Genomic DNA, 10,693 nt, shown 5'->3' with positions numbered 1-10,693 from the left:
AAGAAACCAATCCTAACTCACACAGTAAGGTATAAAGAAACCAATCCTAACTCACACAGTAAGGTATAAAGAAACCAATCCTAACTCACACAGTAAGGTATAAAGAAACCAATCCTAACTCACAGTAAGGTATAAAGAAACCAATCCTAACTCACACAGTAAGGTATAAAGAAACCAATCCTAACTCACAGTAAGGTATAAAGAAACCAATCCTAACTCACACAGTAAGGTATAAAGAAACCAATCCTGAACTCACAGTAAGGTATAAAGAAACCAATCCTAACTCACAGTAAGGTATAAAGAAACCAATCCTAACTCACACAGTAAGGTATAAAGAAACCAATCCTAACTCACAGTAAGGTATAAAGAAACCAATCCTAACTCACACAGTAAGGTATAAAGAAACCAATCCTAACTCACAGTAAGGTATAAAGAAACCAATCCTAACTCACACAGTAAGGTATAAAGAAACCAATCCTCACACAGTAAGGTATAAAGAAACCAATCCTAACTCACACAGTAAGGTATAAAGAAACCAATCCTAACTCACAGTAAGGTATAAAGAAACCAATCCTAACTCACACAGTAAGGTATAAAGAAACCAATCCTCACACAGTAAGGTATAAAGAAACCAATCCTAACTCACACAGTAAGGTATAAAGAAACCAATCCTAACTCACAGTAAGGTATAAAGAAACCAATCCTAACTCACACAGTAAGGTATAAAGAAACCAATCCTAACTCACAGTAAGGTATAAAGAAACCAATCCTAACTCACACAGTAAGGTATAAAGAAACCAATCCTAACTCACAGTAAGGTATAAAGAAACCAATCCTAACTCACACAGTAAGGTATAAAGAAACCAATCCTAACTCACAGTAAGGTATAAAGAAACCAATCCTAACTCACACAGTAAGGTATAAAGAAACCAATCCTAACTCACAGTAAGGTATAAAGAAACCAATCCTAACTCACACAGTAAGGTATAAAGAAACCAATCCTAACTCACAGTAAGGTATAAAGAAACCAATCCTAACTCACACAGTAAAGTATAAAGAAACCAATCCTAACTCACAGTAAGGTATAAAGAAACCAATCCTAACTCACACAGTAAGGTATAAAGAAACCAATCCTAACTCACACAGTAAGGTATAAAGAAACCAATCCTAACTCACACAGTAAGGTATAAAGAAACCAATCCTAACTCACACAGTAAGGTATAAAGAAACCAATCCTAACTCACACAGTAAGGTATAAAGAAACCAATCCTAACTCACAGTAAGGTATAAAGAAACCAATCCTAACTCACACAGTAAGGTATAAAGAAACCAATCCTAACTCACACAGTAAGGTATAACGTAACCAATCCTAACTCACACAGTAAGGTATAAAGAAACCAATCCTAACTCACACAGTAAGGTATAAAGAAACCAATCCTAACTCACACAGTAAGGTATAAAGAAACCAATCCTAACTCACACAGTAAGGTATAAAGAAACCAATCCTCACACAGTAGGGTATAAAGAAACCAATCCTAACTCACACAGTAAGGTATAAAGAAACCAATCCTAACTCACACAGTAAGGTATAAAGAAACCAATCCTCACACAGTAGGGTATAAAGAAACCAATCCTAACTCACACAGTAAGGTATAAAGTAAAGCCATATCCTTAACTCACACAGTAAGGTATAAAGAAACCAATCCTAACTCACACAGTAAGGTATAAAGAAACCAATCCTAACTCACACAGTAAGGTATAAAGTAACCAATCCTAACTCAGTAGGGTATAAAGTAACCAATCCTAACTCACACAGTAAGGTATAAAGTAACCAATCCTAACTCAGTAGGGTATAAAGTAACCAATCCTAACTCAGTAGGGTATAAAGTAACCAATCCTAACTCACACAGTAAGGTATAAAGTAACCAATCCTAACTCACACAGTAAGGTATAAAGAAACCAATCCTAACTCACACAGTAAGGTATAAAGAAACCAATCCTCACACACTAGGGTATAAAGAAACCAATCCTAACTCACACAGTAAGGTATAAAGTAACCAATCCTAACTCACACAGTAAGGTATAAAGTAACCAATCCTAACTCACACAGTAAGGTATAAAGAAACCAATCCTCACACAGTAGGGTATAAAGAAACCAATCCTAACTCACACAGTAAGGTATAAAGAAACCAATCCTAACTCACACAGTAAGGTATAAAGAAACCAATCCTAACTCACACAGTAAGGTATAAAGTAACCAATCCTAACTCACACAGTAAGGTATAAAGTAACCAATCCTAACTCACACAGTAAGGTATAAAGTAACCAATCCTAACTCACACAGTAAGGTATAAAGAAACCAATCCTAACTCACACAGTAGGGTATAAAGAAACCAATCCTAACTCACACAGTAAGGTATAAAGAAACCAATCCTCACACAGTAGGGTATACAGTAACCAATCCTAACTCACAGTAAGGTATAAAGAAACCAATCCTAACTCACACAGTAAGGTATAAAGTAACCAATCCTAACTCACACAGTAAGGTATAAAAAAAACCAATCCTCACACAGTAGGGTATAAAGAAACCAATCCTAACTCACACAGTAAGGTATAAAGTAACCAATCCTAACTCACACAGTAAGGTATAAAGTAACCAATCCTAACTCACACAGTAAGGTATAAAGAAACCAATCCTCACACAGTAGGGTATAAAGAAACCAATCCTAACTCACACAGTAAGGTATAAAGAAACCAATCCTAACTCACACAGTAAGGTATAAAGAAACCAATCCTAACTCACACAGTAAGGTATAAAGTAACCAATCCTAACTCACACAGTAAGGTATAAAGTAACCAATCCTAACTCACACAGTAAGGTATAAAGTAACCAATCCTAACTCACACAGTAGGGTATAAAGAAACCAATCCTAACTCACACAGTAAGGTATAAAGAAACCAATCCTAACTCACAGTAAGGTATAAAGTAACCAAATCTAACTCACACAGTAAGGTATAAAGTAACCAATCCTAACTCACACAGTAAGGTATAAAGTAACCAATCCTAACTCACACAGTAAGGTATAAAGAAACCAATCCTAACTCACACAGTAAGGTATAAAGAAACCAATCCTAACTCACACAGTAGGGTATAAAGAAACCAATCCTAACTCACACAGTAAGGGTATACAGTAACCAATCCTAAGTCACACAGTAAGGTATACAGTAACCAATCCTAACTCACACAGTAAGGTATAAAGAAACCAATCCTAACTCACACAGTAGGGTATAAAGAAACCAATCCTAACTCACACAGTAAGGTATAAAGTAACCAATCCTAACTCACACAGTAAGGTATAAAGAAACCAATCCTCACACAGTAGGGTATACAGTAACCAATCCTAACTCACAGTAAGGTATAAAGAAACCAATCCTAACTCACACAGTAAGGTATAAAGTAACCAATCCTAACTCACACAGTAAGGTATAAAGAAACCAATCCTCACACAGTAGGGTATAAAGAAACCAATCCTAACTCACACAGTAAGGTATAAAGTAACCAATCCTAACTCACACAGTAAGGTATAAAGTAACCAATCCTAACTCACACAGTAAGGTATAAAGAAACCAATCCTCACACAGTAGGGTATAAAGAAACCAATCCTAACTCACACAGTAAGGTATAAAGAAACCAATCCTAACTCACACAGTAAGGTATAAAGAAACCAATCCTAACTCACACAGTAAGGTATAAAGTAACCAATCCTAACTCACACAGTAAGGTATAAAGTAACCAATCCTAACTCACACAGTAAGGTATAAAGTAACCAATCCTAACTCACACAGTAGGGTATAAAGAAACCAATCCTAACGCACACAGTAAGGTATAAAGAAACCAATCCTAACTCACAGTAAGGTATAAAGTAACCAATCCTAACTCACACAGTAAGGTATAAAGTAACCAATCCTAACTCACACAGTAAGGTATAAAGTAACCAATCCTAACTCACACAGTAAGGTATAAAGAAACCAATCCTAACTCACACAGTAAGGTATAAAGAAACCAATCCTAACTCACACAGTAGGGTATAAAGAAACCAATCCTAACTCACACAGTAAGGGTATACAGTAACCAATCCTAAGTCACACAGTAAGGTATACAGTAACCAATCCTAACTCACACAGTAAGGTATAAAGAAACCAATCCTAACTCACACAGTAGGGTATAAAGAAACCAATCCTAACTCACACAGTAAGGTATAAAGTAACCAATCCTAACTCACACAGTAAGGTATAAAGAAACCAATCCTAACTCACACAGTAAGGTATAAAGTAACCAATCCTAACTCACACAGTAAGGTATACAGTAACCAATCCTAACTCACACAGTAAGGTATACAGTAACCAATCCTAACTCACACAGTAGGGTATAAAGAAACCAATCCTAACTCACACAGTAAGGTATAAAGTAACCAATCCTAACTCACACAGTAAGGTATAAAGAAACCAATCCTCACACAGTAGGGTATAAAGAAACCAATCCTAACTCACACAGTAAGGTATAAAGAAACCAATCCTAACTCACACAGTAAGGTATAAAGAAACCAATCCTAACTCACACAGTAAGGTATAAAGTAACCAATCCTAACTCACACAGTAAGGTATAAAGTAACCAATCCTAACTCACACAGTAAGGTATAAAGTAACCAATCCTAACTCACACAGTAGGGTATAAAGAAACCAATCCTAACTCACACAGTAAGGTATAAAGAAACCAATCCTAACTCACAGTAAGGTATAAAGTAACCAATCCTAACTCACACAGTAAGGTATAAAGTAACCAATCCTAACTCACACAGTAAGGTATAAAGTAACCAATCCTAACTCACACAGTAAGGTATAAAGAAACCAATCCTAACTCACACAGTAAGGTATAAAGAAACCAATCCTAACTCACACAGTAGGGTATAAAGAAACCAATCCTAACTCACACAGTAAGGGTATACAGTAACCAATCCTAAGTCACACAGTAAGGTATACAGTAACCAATCCTAACTCACACAGTAAGGTATAAAGAAACCAATCCTAACTCACACAGTAGGGTATAAAGAAACCAATCCTAACTCACACAGTAAGGTATAAAGTAACCAATCCTAACTCACACAGTAAGGTATAAAGAAACCAATCCTAACTCACACAGTAAGGTATAAAGTAACCAATCCTAACTCACACAGTAAGGTATACAGTAACCAATCCTAACTCACACAGTAAGGTATACAGAAACCAATCCTAACTCACACAGTAGGGTATAAAGAAACCAATCCTAACTCACACAGTAAGGTATACAGTAACCAATCCTAACTCACACAGTAAGGTATAAAGAAACCAATCCTAACTCACACAGTAAGGTATACAGTAACCAATCCTAACTCACACAGTAAGGTATACAGTACCCAATCCTAACTCACACAGTAGGGTATAAAGTAACCAATCCTAACTCACATAGTAGGGTATAAAGAAACCAATCCTAACTCACACAGTAGGGTATAAAGTAACCAATCCTAACTCACACAGTAAGGTATAAAGTAACCAATCCTAACTCACACAGTAGGGTATAAAGTAACCAATCCTAACTCACACAGTAGGGTATACAATAACCAATCCTAACTCACACAGTAAGGTATAAAGAAACCAATCCTAACTCACACAGTAAGGTATACAGTAACCAATCCTAAGTCACACAGTAAGGTATACAGTAACCAATCCTAACTCACACAGTAAGGTATAAAGAAACCAATCCTAACTCACACAGTAGGGTATAAAGAAACCAATCCTAACTCACACAGTAAGGTATAAAGTAACCAATCCTAACTCACACAGTAAGGTATAAAGAAACCAATCCTAACTCACACAGTAAGGTATAAAGTAACCAATCCTAACTCACACAGTAAGGTATACAGTAACCAATCCTAACTCACACAGTAAGGTATACAGTAACCAATCCTAACTCACACAGTAGGGTATAAAGAAACCAATCCTAACTCACACAGTAAGGTATAAAGTAACCAATCCTAACTCACACAGTAAGGTATAAAGAAACCAATCCTCACACAGTAGGGTATAAAGAAACCAATCCTAACTCACACAGTAAGGTATAAAGAAACCAATCCTAACTCACACAGTAAGGTATAAAGAAACCAATCCTAACTCACACAGTAAGGTATAAAGTAACCAATCCTAACTCACACAGTAAGGTATAAAGTAACCAATCCTAACTCACACAGTAAGGTATAAAGTAACCAATCCTAACTCACACAGTAGGGTATAAAGAAACCAATCCTAACTCACACAGTAAGGTATAAAGAAACCAATCCTAACTCACAGTAAGGTATAAAGTAACCAATCCTAACTCACACAGTAAGGTATAAAGTAACCAATCCTAACTCACACAGTAAGGTATAAAGTAACCAATCCTAACTCACACAGTAAGGTATAAAGAAACCAATCCTAACTCACACAGTAAGGTATAAAGAAACCAATCCTAACTCACACAGTAGGGTATAAAGAAACCAATCCTAACTCACACAGTAAGGGTATACAGTAACCAATCCTAAGTCACACAGTAAGGTATACAGTAACCAATCCTAACTCACACAGTAAGGTATAAAGAAACCAATCCTAACTCACACAGTAGGGTATAAAGAAACCAATCCTAACTCACACAGTAAGGTATAAAGTAACCAATCCTAACTCACACAGTAAGGTATAAAGAAACCAATCCTAACTCACACAGTAAGGTATAAAGTAACCAATCCTAACTCACACAGTAAGGTATACAGTAACCAATCCTAACTCACACAGTAAGGTATAAAGAAACCAATCCTAACTCACACAGTAAGGTATAAAGTAACCAATCCTAACTCACACAGTAAGGTATACAGTAACCAATCCTAACTCACACAGTAAGGTATACAGTAACCAATCCTAACTCACACAGTAAGGTATACAGTAACCAATCCTAACTCACACAGTAGGGTATAAAGAAACCAATCCTAACTCACACAGTAAGGTATAAAGTAACCAATCCTAACTCACACAGTAAGGTATAAAGAAACCAATCCTCACACAGTAGGGTATAAAGAAACCAATCCTAACTCACACAGTAAGGTATAAAGTAACCAATCCTAACTCACACAGTAAGGTATACAGTAACCAATCCTAACTCACACAGTAAGGTATACAGTAACCAATCCTAACTCACACAGTAGGGTATAAAGAAACCAATCCTAACTCACACAGTAAGGTATACAGTAACCAATCCTAACTCACACAGTAAGGTATAAAGAAACCAATCCTAACTCACACAGTAAGGTATAAAGAAACCAATCCTAACTCACACAGTAAGGTATAAAGAAACCAATCCTAACTCACACAGTAGGGTATAAAGAAACCAATCCTAACTCACACAGTAAGGGTATACAGTAACCAATCCTAAGTCACACAGTAAGGTATACAGTAACCAATCCTAACTCACACAGTAAGGTATAAAGAAACCAATCCTAACTCACACAGTAGGGTATAAAGAAACCAATCCTAACTCACACAGTAAGGTATAAAGTAACCAATCCTAACTCACACAGTAAGGTATAAAGAAACCAATCCTAACTCACACAGTAAGGTATAAAGTAACCAATCCTAACTCACACAGTAAGGTATACAGTAACCAATCCTAACTCACACAGTAAGGTATACAGTAACCAATCCTAACTCACACAGTAGGGTATAAAGAAACCAATCCTAACTCACACAGTAAGGTATACAGTAACCAATCCTAACTCACACAGTAAGGTATAAAGAAACCAATCCTAACTCACACAGTAAGGTATACAGTAACCAATCCTAACTCACACAGTAAGGTATACAGTACCCAATCCTAACTCACACAGTAGGGTATAAAGTAACCAATCCTAACTCACATAGTAGGGTATAAAGAAACCAATCCTAACTCACACAGTAGGGTATAAAGTAACCAATCCTAACTCACACAGTAAGGTATAAAGTAACCAATCCTAACTCACACAGTAGGGTATAAAGTAACCAATCCTAACTCACACAGTAGGGTATACAATAACCAATCCTAACTCACACAGTAAGGTATAAAGAAACCAATCCTAACTCACACAGTAAGGTATACAGTAACCAATCCTAACTCACACAGTAAGGTATACAGTAACCAATCCTAACTCACACAGTAGGGTATAAAGAATCCAATCCTAACTCACACAGTAAGGTATACAGTAACCAATCCTAACTCACACAGTAAGGTATAAAGAAACCAATCCTCACACAGTAGGGTATAAAGAAACCAATCCTAACTCACACAGTAAGGTATAAAGAAACCGATCCTAACTCACACAGTAAGGTATAAAGAAACCAATCCTAACTCACACAGTAAGGTATAAAGTAACCAATCCTAACTCACACAGTAAGGTATAAAGTAACCAATCCTAACTCACACAGTAAGGTATAAAGTAACCAATCCTAACTCACACAGTAGGGTATAAAGAAACCAATCCTAACTCACACAGTAAGGTATAAAGAAACCAATCCTAACTCACAGTAAGGTATAAAGTAACCAATCCTAACTCACACAGTAAGGTATAAAGTAACCAATCCTAACTCACACAGTAAGGTATAAAGTAACCAATCCTAACTCACACAGTAAGGTATAAAGAAACCAATCCTAACTCACACAGTAAGGTATAAAGAAACCAATCCTAACTCACACAGTAGGGTATAAAGAAACCAATCCTAACTCACACAGTAAGGGTATACAGTAACCAATCCTAAGTCACACAGTAAGGTATACAGTAACCAATCCTAACTCACACAGTAAGGTATAAAGAAACCAATCCTAACTCACACAGTAGGGTATAAAGAAACCAATCCTAACTCACACAGTAAGGTATAAAGTAACCAATCCTAACTCACACAGTAAGGTATAAAGAAACCAATCCTAACTCACACAGTAAGGTATAAAGTAACCAATCCTAACTCACACAGTAAGGTATACAGTAACCAATCCTAACTCACACAGTAAGGTATACAGTAACCAATCCTAACTCACACAGTAGGGTATAAAGAAACCAATCCTAACTCACACAGTAAGGTATACAGTAACCAATCCTAACTCACACAGTAAGGTATAAAGAAACCAATCCTAACTCACACAGTAAGGTATACAGTAACCAATCCTAACTCACACAGTAAGGTATACAGTACCCAATCCTAACTCACACAGTAGGGTATAAAGTAACCAATCCTAACTCACATAGTAGGGTATAAAGAAACCAATCCTAACTCACACAGTAGGGTATAAAGTAACCAATCCTAACTCACACAGTAAGGTATAAAGTAACCAATCCTAACTCACACAGTAGGGTATAAAGTAACCAATCCTAACTCACACAGTAGGGTATACAATAACCAATCCTAACTCACACAGTAAGGTATAAAGAAACCAATCCTAACTCACACAGTAAGGTATACAGTAACCAATCCTAAGTCACACAGTAAGGTATACAGTAACCAATCCTAACTCACACAGTAAGGTATAAAGAAACCAATCCTAACTCACACAGTAGGGTATAAAGAAACCAATCCTAACTCACACAGTAAGGTATAAAGTAACCAATCCTAACTCACACAGTAAGGTATAAAGAAACCAATCCTAACTCACACAGTAAGGTATAAAGTAACCAATCCTAACTCACACAGTAAGGTATACAGTAACCAATCCTAACTCACACAGTAAGGTATACAGTAACCAATCCTAACTCACACAGTAAGGTATACAGTAACCAATCCTAACTCACACAGTAGGGTATAAAGAAACCAATCCTAACTCACACAGTAAGGTATAAAGTAACCAATCCTAACTCACACAGTAAGGTATAAAGAAACCAATCCTCACACAGTAGGGTATAAAGAAACCAATCCTAACTCACACAGTAAGGTATAAAGAAACCAATCCTAACTCACACAGTAAGGTATAAAGAAACCAATCCTAACTCACACAGTAAGGTATAAAGTAACCAATCCTAACTCACACAGTAAGGTATAAAGTAACCAATCCTAACTCACACAGTAAGGTATAAAGTAACCAATCCTAACTCACACAGTAGGGTATAAAGAAACCAATCCTAACTCACACAGTAAGGTATAAAGAAACCAATCCTAACTCACAGTAAGGTATAAAGTAACCAATCCTAACTCACACAGTAAGGTATAAAGTAACCAATCCTAACTCACACAGTAAGGTATAAAGTAACCAATCCTAACTCACACAGTAAGGTATAAAGAAACCAATCCTAACTCACACAGTAAGGTATAAAGAAACCAATCCTAACTCACACAGTAGGGTATAAAGAAACCAATCCTAACTCACACAGTAAGGGTATACAGTAACCAATCCTAAGTCACACAGTAAGGTATACAGTAACCAATCCTAACTCACACAGTAAGGTATAAAGAAACCAATCCTAACTCACACAGTAGGGTATAAAGAAACCAATCCTAACTCACACAGTAAGGTATAAAGTAACCAATCCTAACTCACACAGTAAGGTATAAAGAAACCAATCCTAACTCACACAGTAAGGTATAAAGTAACCAATCCTAACTCACACAGTAA

This window comes from Salvelinus alpinus, unplaced genomic scaffold (genome assembly GCF_045679555.1).
Source record: "Salvelinus alpinus unplaced genomic scaffold, SLU_Salpinus.1 scaffold_226, whole genome shotgun sequence".
Taxonomy (NCBI): Eukaryota; Metazoa; Chordata; class Actinopteri; order Salmoniformes; family Salmonidae; genus Salvelinus; species Salvelinus alpinus.
Note: the sequence above shows the minus strand (reverse complement) of the source record.